Raw genomic sequence first — 13,798 nt, 5'->3', positions numbered from 1 at the left:
ACTGCTAAAGGTAAATCTAAGCCTAAGCCTGATGCTTCAAAACAACAAAGTGGCAGAGCTCCTAAAGGGTCACAAAATAAAATTCAATTGCTTAATAAATATGGGTCTCTTGAAGACATGGACGTTTCTGAAAACGTCCATTCTAGGGCACATAGCTTGTCGCCCTCCAAAAGAGTGCGGGGTAGATCCCCAATAAATCCCCCCAAAAGATAGTTTATTCCAGTAATATTGTACAGTGGAACTGCAGAGGATTGAGGACTAATTTACATGAATTACAGCTATTAGTCCAAGAGTTTACACCTTCAGCGATATGTCTCCAAGAGACAAATTTAAAACAAACAGATACATTTGACCTTCGTCATTTTAATGCATATCATTCTTTTTCACCTCCGGGTGATAGAGCCACTGGCGGGTCATCCGTTCTAGTCAGACAAAACGTTATTCAAAGCCCTGTTTCACTTAATACTATACATATGGAAATTAATTAAGCAACACCAAATTCAAAGACACATAAAAACTTAACAAAGTTTAACGAAGTAATTTTGATGATTGATTATTCAATTTTGATGTATTGACATACAGCATGAGCTTTTCATGGGTTGATATGACGCGCGTGAAGCTTGCACAGCGCACGTGCATTGCTTTAACCTCAACTTTCGAAAAATGCACTTTTTCCCTGGGGTGTTTACAAGCGCAGGTTGTCGATTGCATTCGGTTTTTCATTCATTTCAATGTCATGGCACGTAGGAAATTATCAGAGGCCACTCGTTGGCAAATAATCGGCATGAGGAATGCTGGTATGTCTCTAAGACAAATCGGGACTCAAATCGGACGACATCATTCCATAATTTCAAAACTTTTGAAAAAATACCGGGCCACTAATGAAGTTAAAGACCTGCCTAGACCAGGAAGACCCAGGAAGACCACAGTCCGGGAGGACAGAGCTTTACTGAGACTTGTACGGCGCAGGTCCTTCGACTCGAGCTCTCGGTTGAGACAGGAGTGGCTTCCAGGGAGACCCATCTCGAACAGGACTGTTCGGAATCGTCTGAAAGCTGCAGGATACCGGGCAAGGAGGCCAATCAAGCGACCCAGACTGTCTCCAGCCCATAAGGCAGCCCGACTGGCCTGGTGTAATGACCGTTTGCACTGGAACATTGCCTCTTGGAGGAAGGTCCATTTCTCAGATGAGAGCCGGTTCTTGCTGCACATGGTGGACGGTCGTACTCGGGTCTGGAGGCAGAGGAACACAGCAATGGCTCCACGGAACATCCAGGAGACTGTGGCCTTTGGGGGAGGTTCCGTTATGGTATGGGGGTGCATTTCCATGAACTGCAAGTTGGATATCATTACCATCCGTGGCAACCTTAACGGTGTTCGTTACCAACAGGAGGTTCTTGACAGGGCTGTGGTACCTCATTTTGAGAACCATCCTCTGGCAACGAGACCCATATTTATGGACGACAATGCTAGACCTCACAGGGCGCATGCTGTAAATGATTTTTTGCGGCAAAATGCAATTGACAGAATTCCATGGCCTGCCATGAGCCCTGACCTCAACCCCATTGAACATTTGTGGGACTTTATTGGCCGTCGTGTGAGGCAGAGAGACCCACCAGTCCATAATCTCAACGAATTGACGGCTGCCCTGCATGAGGAGTGGAACAGGATCCCCCAGAATCAGATCCGGAGACTCATCCAAGGAATGAGGAGGCGTCTGGAATCGGTGGTGCGTGCGCAGGGAGGACACACTAGATATTGATGAAAGTCGGTGTGCAGACTCTCAGATGACTGTTCTTTCTTTCCATGTGACATTTGTGTTAATACACCTGACAACAACGTCTGTGGATGAATAGTAAATTGTGTCCATTTTTTCATGAATTTAAGACAGTTTTAAGAATTTGGATTTCGTTGCAATAAAGCAAAGTCTTGATACTTTTTCCCTTTAAGTTGTTTGTCAGAGATCGTCTGTTGAATAAAAAAGTGTCAAACTATATCAACCCGGCATATTTTGATTGTCAGAACACTTCAAAGTTGCTCCAATAGAAAAAATTGGGGTGTTGCTTGATTAATTTCCAGGTGTATAATATGCAGGCTGTTGCTGTGAGAATTACTTTACATGTAGCGTTTACGCTATGCTCGCTGTATATTTCGCCGTCTTCGACGTTTGCCAAAACTAATCTGCAAGCTCTCTATGACCAACTCCCGAAGCCCTGTATTATAATGGGAGATTTAAATGGGCACAACCCTCTCTGGGGTAGTGTAAATATAAACGCTAAAGGTAAGTTGTTGGAGGACTTTTGTTCTGACAACGATTTATGTATTTATAATGATGGCTCCAATACGTATTTACACCCTGGGACAGGGACCTATTCTGCTCTTGACCTGTCACTCACAAATTCAGAACTACTTAATGAATTCGAATGGTCAGTCCATGATGACCTCTGTGGAAGTGACCATTTTCCTACTATATTAAAAGCTGTAACTCCATCCGATGTTCCTCCATCATCAAGACGGAATTTTAAAAAGGCTAACTGGACTTTATATGAAACACTGTGTGCTGAAAAGCTTAAACCTGAACGTTTTACTGACGTTCCTGATGCTATTAAATGTTTTTCTGATGAATTGAACTCCATAGCTGATGAGTGTATACCAAAGTCCTCTGCAGTTCCACACATAAGAAAACCATGGTTCAACGATGAATGCAAACAAGCTAGGAAGGCAAGGAAAAAAGCAGAACATTATTTCCGTCGCCATCCTATGGTGCATAATTTGAATAAATTTAAAATTTTAAATGCTAAAGCACGGTGTACTTTTAAACAGAACAAACACCAATCTTGGCAAAATTATGTATCTAAAATAAATTCTCGGACACCCATGTCCAAGGTATGGAATATGGTCCAGAAAATTAAAGGTAAAGGTACTAAATCTACTGTCCATCATCTTAAACATGGAGATCAAGTACTTACCGATAAATCAGATATCGCAAATAAACTGGGTGAAACCCTTGCTAAACACTCTTCCTCTTCTAATTATTTACCTAAATTCCAGCAGTATCAAAAACAACAAGAAAAGAAAACTATTAATTTCAACTCAGATAATGGGGAAGATTATAATGAAACTTTTTCTATTCATGAGCTCCATACTGCTCTTGATCAAGCTCATGATACTGCTACAGGAGCTGATAACATACATTATCAACTCCTGAAGCACTTGCCAGAATCCTGCCTAGAAACTCTCCTAAATATTTTTGATGATATTTGGACATCGGGTAACTTTCCTTCATCATGGCGTGACGCCATAGTAGTACCCATACCTAAACCTGGACGTGATCATACCGATCCATCCAACTATCGTCCGATTTCGTTAACTAGCTGTGTTTGCAAGACCATGGAACGCATGATAAATAATCGACTTGTTTGGTACTTGGAAACAAATAACCTTATAACTGATATACAGTGTGGTTTCCGTAAAAACAGAAGTACTGTCGATCACTTAGTGCGACTGGAATCATTTGTTAAAAATGCACTGATTAATAATCAACATGCTGTGTCTATCTTTTTTGATCTTGAGAAGGCATATGACACAACCTGGAAATATGGTATTTTAAGAGATTTACATGACTTCGGCTTGCGAGGTCGTTTGCCTCAATTTATTGCCAACTTTTTAAATAACAGACAGTTTCAAGTTCGAGTGGGTTCTACCCTGTCTGATCATTACAATCAGGATCAGGGTGTTCCACAAGGCAGTATTCTGTCTGTCACACTTTTTAGCATCAAGATAAATAGTTTATCAAAAGTTTTAAACGATTCAATTGATGGATCGTTATTTGTGGATGATTTTAATATTTCTTGTCGTGGGAAAAATATGCATACCATTGAACGGCAACTGCAGCTTTGTTTAAACAAAATAAATAAATGGTGTCTTGAAAACGGCTTCAAATTTTCTAAATCGAAAACTAACTATACATTTTTGTCGTAGATATAAACCCCATAAAGATCCTGAACTGTCTCTAGATGGGACGCCCATTAAAGTTGTGAAGGAAGCCAAGTTCTTGGGTCTGATCTTTGATTCACATTTAACTTTTTTACCACATATTAAATCACTTAAAACTAAATGCCTGAAAGCACTTGACTTGTTGAAAGTTGTTTCAAATTCAAAATGGGGAGGGGATCAAGCTACCCTTCTCCATCTTTATCGATCACTAGTTCGTTCTAAACTTGATTATGGCTCAATCGTTTACGGGGGAGCCTGCAAAAGCAATCTTAAACTTCTCGATCCTGTCCATCATCAAGGTCTGAAACTTTGTCTTAGATCTTTTAGAACTTCACCTATTGACAGTCTCTATGTTGAGGCTGATGAACCTTCTCTTCAGCAGCGCCGTATAAAGTTAGCTTTACAATACATTACTAAATTATACTCTAATCATTCTAACCCTGCATATAACTGTGTTTTCAATCCCCTTTCTGAGGATTTATACAACAAAAAGTCTTCTCTTGTCCCGCCTCTGGGACATAGAATTACACCTTTTCTTTCTGCTGCTGGGATTGAGCTGGAAAACATAGCTCCCTCCCGTCTTCTTTCTTCTCCTCCCTGGCAGTTGGTCAGGCCTCAAGTAGACCTAACATTGACCACATTTAAAAAATCAGAGACTAATGAATTACAATATAAGCAAAAATATAATCAATTAAAACATAAATATAGCAATTATAAATCCTTATTTACAGATGGGTCCAAGGATGGTGGCGCTGTGGCTTGTGCCACTGTCATTGGATCCAGAACAATATCTTCTAGATTACCAGTTAGTAGTTCTATTTTTACAGCTGAAGCTAACGCCATATTAGCAGCTCTCAAATATATTCAAAGACACCCTAAACGTAAACAATATATAATCTATTCAGACTCTCTTTCTTGTCTCCAGGCGATTAAAAATTTATCATGTAAACATCCACTTTTAATTGACATTATTGAATTGTATAATAATCTTGCTACTGGCCAATACGACATCGTCTTCTGTTGGTTACCCAGCCATGTAGGCATTTCAGGGAACACAATGGCCGATCTTGCTGCCAAGGCAGCACTCAACAAATCTGTGACACCGCTTCTTATTCCCTACAGTGATTACAAAGCCACCATTAGATCTTATATCCGTGATCTGATGCAAAAGAAGTGGGACACCCAAGTGGGTATAAATAAATTACATGAGATAAAACCTTACATTGGTTATACCCACTTGGGTTGTCAATCCAGATTTGAAGAGGTCATACTACGACGATGTCGTATTGGCCACACTAGATATACTCATGCATACCTGTTGAAAGGTGAGGATCCTCGATTTTGCATCCCTTGTGATGAGAGAGTCACGGTCAAGCATATTCTGCTTGACTGTGTTGAATTCTCCATCACAAGGGATAAATATTTTACAGTTAAAACAATGAAGGATCTTTTTACCAACGTTAATTCTCATTTTATTATAGGTTTTTTAAAAGAAATTGATTTTTTGGGTGAATTTTGAATAGTATGTTTCTGTAAATAGATGTATTTTAATGATTGGTAGTTTGAATTAGTAACTTGAATTGTTGGTGGCTGTACCCTCAAAGGGGGTTGAAGTATTGTAAAATTATTGTCCTCCTGAGAGGGTACGTAAGTCCACAAACATTCACAGTAAATTTAAGTCTGCCAGGTTTTTAATCGTAGTATTCATGTTGTTTTAATTTTGGCTAACCTTTCGTACAATCGCCAGCAGCTGAGGGGATGATGTAAATCCAACTAGGGTCCATGCAGGTAGCAAAGGTACTGTAAGTCCCCATGGTCCCTAGTGTGGTGATCTACCTTCACTTGCTGGCGATCTATAGTCTGTTTTTATTATGTATTGTCTAAATAGTGCTATTAGTTTTAACTTTCCATACTAGTTTTACTTAAAATTGTGATATGCTAGTTGTTTTACTGTCCTCCGCTGACAGATTTTTCCTTATGCATATATTTAATTTAAATGTTCTCGTCACGATATGGCTGAGATATTGCCGATGTGACGTTAAACATTAACTCACTCACTGAAGTCTTTAAAAGGCATGTAGAAGTGATAAACACTAACGGCAAGAATTTTATGGATGTCTCTTCTGGTTTGGAGCTTGTATCAGAGGATGTCTCGGGCTTCTTTGTAGAAGGATGTTAGTTAAGAGATCGATGACGCCATAACCTTGGTACCTGAGTGACTGGATTTCTTAAATGGATTGACAAGTGTTCAGGAATCACTGATGGAGGATTTGCCATCTTTACTGACCACCCGATCATATTAGTCGCCTTTCATGGCAAGCATTGGTTGTGGAAGGCCCATTCTACCCCGGGACCTTCACGGGTCAGACAAACATGAACACATTCTTTTGAGATTTTTAAAAAATTGCTGTTCATATTGAAATCATTAGGAATGCAATTAGGGAATAGGTGTGGTACCTTTATTATCCCCTTCAACAACCAAGTTCCACATGTCCGTCCATCATCCTTTGCCGAAAGTGTATCCCTAACTTTTCATGATAGCTTAACCAAACTTGGTATGCATGTCAGACATGATCCCTAAATGAGCATCTTGGGGGTTAGGCCCAGATACAAATTTTATTTTATTTTTTTTCAGATTCCATGAAAACATGACTTGGGCGGCGACTATGAGGATGCCATCTTGTCCAGAGCATATCGTCTAAACTATACAAGCTAGCTTCAAACATGGTACACCATGTTCATCATGTTGATGTGCCTATTGGGGCTTATACCAGTTTGTGAATTATATTTTTTGCGCTTTTCATGACAATAAATGTGACTTTGAAATTGGTGGTTGTACTCTTTTCCAGAGTAGATCTTCAATCCCATTCATTAATTTTTCACCAGACTTGCCACAGATAGGTCAAATGAAATTGACACTCAACTAATGCAAGTCAAAATTTGCTTCCATCATAGGAAAGATTTCCGCCCATTACCCTCAGTTATACTTGATGATTCTGTGTTTAATAATAGATAGTATTTTTTCGTATAAAGAGGGGTGCTTATGTTTTTAAATAAGGGTTAGAAGTTTTGGGGAATAAAAACATTTAGGTGTTAGTGTCTAGTTTCTGTTCCCACCTTACCACAACTGTTTACTTGCATTTTCCTTGCTCTCTAATGTGCTGCTGCTGATTGTCACTCAATACCATCTACTTTTTCCCATTATTTGTAAGATCTTGTACATAACTAAGGCTGGAATCAAACCTGGGCAGCTACAGAGGACTATAAGGGCTCAAGTGAATTTTGGCCTTGAATGTGTTGTAAACGAGCGAGCTTATTTTTACACCACACTCAGCAGTATTCCAGCTATATGGCAGCGGTCTTTGAATATTTGAGTCTGGACCATACAGTACAGTGATCAACAGCACAAGCATTGATCTGCCCAGTTGGAACACGACTTGCCAACCAAGTCAGCATGCCTGACCACCCGATCCTGTTAGTTGCCTCTTCTAACAAGTATAGTCGCCCTTATGGCAAGCAATGGTTGCTAAAGGCCTATTCTACCCTGGACCTTTACACGTGTTTTAAACGGCATTGCTATAGTTGTCCATTTGAAAATAAGCTTAAGTTGTGGCCATTAAATCTAATACTGTAATGAGTACAAAACTTATTGTGAAATCATTCCAAAGAGGATAATGTGAAATTTGCTGATCCACTTTCTTCCGCTTCTGTCAGAAACTACCAAGACAAGTGACTGTGGTCAAAAATGATTTTCATTGTGTCTGAAGTTGTCCTCAGAACCATCAGCCATCCAGTTCTGTGTCACCAAAACGGTTAGCTACCAACAGTTAACTGGTTACAGACAGAATCTACCACACCAAATGCATAAATTCAGCTAAATTGAATACAATATTAATCATTCAACAATTTAACATTTGTGTTATATTTCTTTCATATTAGACCAAGTGTAACTGGCCTGTAATTCACTAATTCTAAAACTTCTGCCGTTACCTTCTAAACACCTTTCCAGGCTGGGAGGAAGATGAACAAACTTCATACCTTCCTTGTGAATCTAACGTCAACATCCAATCGAAATGTTGCACATCTTTCAGCCAAGGACAAGACAACTGACCTGACCTCATTTACATGAGGCTAATTTGCATAGGAACTTGACACATGACCCAGTGGTGAGTAATTACATCATGAGCGAGTTATGCCTCTTGGCAATATTCCAGCTATATGGTGCAATCTGTAAATGTTCCAATCTGGACAATCCAGTGATCAGCAAGAGCATTGATCTGCCAAACTGGGAACTGATGAGTCTAACAAGTCAGCAAATCTGACCACAAATCTCATTAGTCAATTACAGCCTAGACTTGTTAAAATATATACCTTTTTCTGACAAGTATATATTTTAACAACTCCACTTTTTAAGGTACTGTATTATGGTTTAAGGTATAATAAAATATTCACGAACAGGCAAAGAAGACAACACAATAAAATAGGTTTTTCCCTGTTTATTCTGTAGTTGTCACATTGGCATAAACTATATACTGCATGTCTGCATTCTAACATGAGGAGATGTGGGTTGTAGCATCACATCACTAGGCTTCCAGTTCACAGTGACATTTGTCTTTTTGGCTTGTTGAAGTGAGTGTGTATGGGTAAAAACTTTCCAGGAATATCACACCAGGGAACACTAAATATGGGCTTCAAACATTGAACAGCATGATGAGCGAACACTTGAACCACTTGGCTACCCCTCCACCTCCATGCTTATTTAAACAAATCTCATGAAATACTCATTGCAGTGAACAATGCATCAACTGTCTCAAATGTTTCAAAACTGTTATTGTCATGTTCACATTTCTTAGATTCTGAGTTCTTTCACACTTTCAGGCAAATCATCCATTGTTTAAATGCTGAGACTTTCAAGTTGTAAAATGAAATGTTTGATTGCTTGGAGGATGACAGAATTTGCATGTTGTACCAATTTTCTTACACAACTTGGAATATCTTTTGTAATATTTCAGCATGCTGACACAATACAACAGTTCATCAGCTGATGGCACATCACATGCGAGATACTGCACACGAAGGATTTTACTCTTGACCTGGTCTTTATCAGGTTGAAGAAACACCACTGTGTGGTGCTTTAACAACAGTGTCAGAATTCAACACAATAAAAATTCTTTTTCAGACCAGACAAGTTCAAATGCAGCATATTGTTTCAGTTATTTCTGGCCATCTCACACCAGTCTAAGTAAACTTAGCCTCAGTACTTTTCGATACACACCACTAGTGAGTCTAACAAGACCTTGGTGGTCACGCAAAGTAACCTTTGAAACTGACCAATCAGAACACAGCTTACCAAATCGTAAAAGTGGACATTCCTTTTGAATATATTTGATACACTGTGTGGCTACTGTACAAGTATTCTCTCTTCATGGTCTTAATGTAATTCGGCAAACCTGATGGGAACAGTACTAGAAGTAATCCAGCTTCTTTTGGTTTTGTCTGACAACAGCTGGACAAAACTTACTTTCCTCAGCTATTGCAATACAGGTTATCTTGTCAAGTATCTCTTGATGAACATCGGTGGGTAATCCTTTATGTTTGTCAGATACCTCATGCTCAGTTTCTGTGATTAATGTGTGCTTATCAACATCAGACAATGTGTCTGTATCTGGATCATCCTCTTCAAAAAAAGGCATATGATTAGCCCAGTGTCTTGAAACTCCTATGTCTGTACTTCTTGGTATTTGTTAGCAATCCCTGCATGATTTTTGTTGACAAACTCATATTTTGATGTCCTTGTAAATAATCTTTCTCTTTTGTTTCACTCTGATCATCTACATACTTGTGCTTTTCTCAATGTTGGAAGGAGCACACAGTACAGGTCCCATACCATGTTGTGCACCCTTTTTGGTAATGCCATCATTTGCATGAAAGGGATATTCAATGCAATCAAGTGTTGCTCCAGTTCATTTAGTTGCAGAGGAACAGTGCTCAGTTCAAACCTGTTAACAGTTGCAGCTACAGGCATTTACCCAGACAAAGGTTTCCTATGACAAGTATAGCAAATCCTTGATGTGTGTGTTGGACATCTATTGCTCTTTAACCAGTTTCTGCTTCATATGGTGTGTTTTTTCCCTCTGTTTCGCTGAAATATACTCATACTAAGCTTTTGGCTTGCATATATTATTTTTTCTCTACTTCAGTTGCCACTTCATGAGAATGGGTAAAATCTGTTACAGCAAAATATTTTTTGTACCTGATTGTCTCTCAAGATATCTACAGATGAGTAGCAAGAATTTCTTCCTCATCATACAAGCAATGATCTTCAAATCTTTCTCAGCACTTGCTTGTCCACCAGTTTCTCAGACATCAACTGAGTTAACACAAGCAACCACGTGATATTCACCAACATGATGCGGATATACGCCCATGTCTGTGTTCACTGTGTCTGAATTAATCTGATCACTTGAATGTCTCAACCATCTGTCATTAGAGAATGCGCAAATGTCACTGCCTAATAGATTTGCTGCAAGTCTCATTCTGTTTGGTAGTACATGTAGGAGCAAGGTTGGCTTCCTCAGTTCCATGTTTAATGGAGGTGTTACCCGTCCACCTGTCTGTCTACATCTTCTGGTTCTTTGGTGGCATCACTGTAACAAAAAAAAAATAAAATAAAACCGACATTAAACTCACCCGCTCCTATCTTATACATCTGAAATAATGTTCAGTTCCATTCATTTGTCACAAAACAAATATTCTTACTTCCATGAGTGAGTACGATTTTAGCAATATCATTACTGACGCAAGATATGGGCTTCACACATTGTGTCCACGTGGGAAATCGAACCTGGGTCGATGGCATGATGAAAAAGCACTAACCACTAGGCTACCCTACCACCCCCATAATGAATGAACTTGCACTTCTTGGAGTGAGTGATTTACTACTATAAAATGACCATAAAATAGAACTTCATTCGATTTAACACTAAAGACCAAAATACAAATGTTTAACTACATAATCTGAAACTGACTTGTACATGTCTGTTTAACTATCCATGAAAGTGTTCCACATTACCCCAAAACACACTAGTCGTACTCAGCAATTTCCCTGATATATGGCGGCAGTCTGTAAATAATCGAACCTGGACCAGACAATACAGTGATCAACGGCATGAGCATCGATCTACACAATTGGGAACCAATGCCATGTGTCAACCAAGTCCACGAGCTTGACCACCCAATCCCAAAATAGTCGCCTCTTACGACTAGCGGAGTTGCCTTGTTGTAAGCGTACAGTAAGATAATATGGTGTTTATGTTCATCACATAATACGCAAATAGGGGTGGTTGGGTAGCCTAGTGGTTAAAGAATTCACTTGACAGGGTTCAATTCCAAACTTGGGTACAATATGTGAAACCCATTTCATTTTCGGGTGTCCGCGGCAATATTGCTGGATTATTGCAAAATGAAAAGTGGCGTAAAACTAAATTCACTCACCCACATGCTAACATTTGCATACACCCATATGCACTTCATTGAAAATCATACATTTCATACAATCTGTTGTATATACTTGACAAATGCATCAGTGCAGGGAAATCATCCAGGTTGCAGGACTGAGTGAGTGCGCGAGTTTAGTTTTACGCCACACTCAGCAATATTCCACCTATATCATGGCGCTCTGTAAATAATCGACTCTTGACCAGACAATCCAGTGATCAACAGAAAGAACATCGATCTGCGCAATTTGAAACCGGTGACGTGCCAACCAAGTCAGTAAGCCCGACCACCCAATACCATTAGTCGCCTTTGACTAGTACTGGACTTAACTACTCTTTCATGTGAAAACACTTATTAAATGAACTGAAAGAAATTAATAAAATAAAAAGTCTAATTTGTTCTATTATGGCATGACTGTATGGGTTTATCATCGAAAACAGTGTTCCACAGGAGATGTTTGCAAGATCATGTGCGATCTCCTTGGAGACATACTTTTGACAGATTCAGTACAGTGCCCTGACAATGCTTTGACATCATGAACTTGATGAGATCACAATGGTATGACATTGCTGCACTGCAAGTCTAATGATAGTACATGTTGAGAGATGTAAAGTTTTCAATGAAAACTAATGAATTTGATTTTGGATGATAAATAGAATCCCATCCTGGTGTGTGATATCAATTATTTCAGCACTCGTTGATAAAGGTAAAAATATCACAATATTTGTAACCATTTTAACTTTATAAACTGATGTAGTGTTGATATAACTGATATCAGTACACACTTGGGCGAGTTTCTCTGTATCTATACCCTACTGCGTCAAGGTTGGGTAGGACAAATTCCAAAACGGATAAACCAAATGATTACAATGTCTCCCTGTCTGGAGGCATGGAACCCTTAGGGAATGTTCATAATTTATGGCTAGGGAGAGCTATGAAGTTGCATGTACAATGTGAATGACTTCCCTCCACCCCCACCTGCCCTCAAAATTAGTGTACAAAGTGACACCCCTATCCCTCCACACACACACCAACCCACCCACCCCGCTTGTCATGTACCTCCCTTAGAATCATCTACAAAGAGCTTTGTGAGTCAGAGAAACCGTAACACGTGCTTGTTTACTCAGGTTTTGGCAAATGTCCTCACTCTGTTCTGAGGAAACCTACCTTGTGTACTTGCGTAGCTTCCAGAAAATATCTTAACCTTGAAACGAAAGGCTAAAGTTTGGGTACTAAAGTTTGCCTCGAGCTGGTACCGTCAGGAGAGTCGGGATTTAGACTGGTATCCCCGCTCTTTACCGCCGACCGGCTGTGCAAAATAGGTCGGGCAAGGGTCGCAAGCGCTAGAGAACAGGCAACCCAGTGCAGAGCTTGCTAAGGGAGGCAATGCTTTACATACAACATGCAATGTCGCTAACAAAGAAAGTCTGGCAGTTTATTTTCTTGCCATTTATTTGGCTAAGTAAATGTCGGGTCCGTTTTAGTTTCATAACTGATTGAAAAAAAACCAATGGCATCACCAGGATCATAATCATAAGCTATTAGGGGCATAAATTAAACATTCATTATAGTTTGTTTTGTTTTCAAAACATATCAGCCTGAAAGTTTGGTTTGGAAGAAATCGAGAAGACACCTTTGAAAACCTTTTACAGAACTTTGGCCCAGAAGTACCACAATGTGGTGACCCTGGAAGGCACGTTTTGTCCCCCATGTGCAGAATTGGTCTGGCGCTGATTTCTCGAACTCAGCACATTCAGGAAGACACGTAGCCTACTCAATACTGTCAGTATTTTCTGCTGAACTTACGGCCATCACTGAAGCTTTGCGATGGATTAATTTTTTTAGACCTGTATTAGCGGTCATTTTCAGTGATTCTGTCTGTGCTTTACAAGCAGTTCGGACAGGCTCCTCCTCAGCAAGGCAAGATTTGATCAATATTATACTTGATCTCTTTAATGACTTTAAGAACGAATAAACTCAGTTTTTTTGTACTCTTTTTACCCTGGTTAGTCATAAACGGAACACCGTTTTGTTTTGTTTAAAAAAAAAACAAAAAAAAAACAGAACAAAAAAAACTTGTGGTTAATAAATACCAACCGCTTAAAAGTTGCTAAAATGCCGTCTGCTTTTCTCTCGCCCTCAAACGAAACCACAAACAGGTTACGTAACTGTCGCCAGAGCCCTGCGTTGACGTCATAGAAGGAACGATTTTCAGTTAGTTGTATAGGAAATGTGCAGGAAGCTCGTCATTTTGCAGATTTGTCGACTTCACCAAAAACTTTGCTCCTTAGGGTCGAGAGATGGT

The 13,798-nt window shown here is 39.5% G+C and overlaps 1 long non-coding RNA gene across 1 annotated transcript; it reads right to left on the bottom strand.

Moving 5' to 3' along the window:
• Nucleotides 1-8,477: 8,477 nt before the first annotated feature.
• LOC137296620 (uncharacterized) lies at nucleotides 8,478-12,762 on the bottom strand. The gene is made up of 2 exons (XR_010957653.1): nucleotides 12,661-12,762; nucleotides 8,478-10,643 (listed from the first exon to the last, which is right to left on the bottom strand). It is a non-coding gene; the product is annotated as an uncharacterized lncRNA (long non-coding RNA).
• Nucleotides 12,763-13,798: the final 1,036 nt, after the last annotated feature.

This window comes from Haliotis asinina, chromosome 9 (assembly GCF_037392515.1).
Source record: "Haliotis asinina isolate JCU_RB_2024 chromosome 9, JCU_Hal_asi_v2, whole genome shotgun sequence".
Classification (NCBI taxonomy): Eukaryota; Metazoa; Mollusca; class Gastropoda; order Lepetellida; family Haliotidae; genus Haliotis; species Haliotis asinina.
Note: the sequence above shows the minus strand (reverse complement) of the source record. Positions and strands in the feature narration are given on the sequence as shown.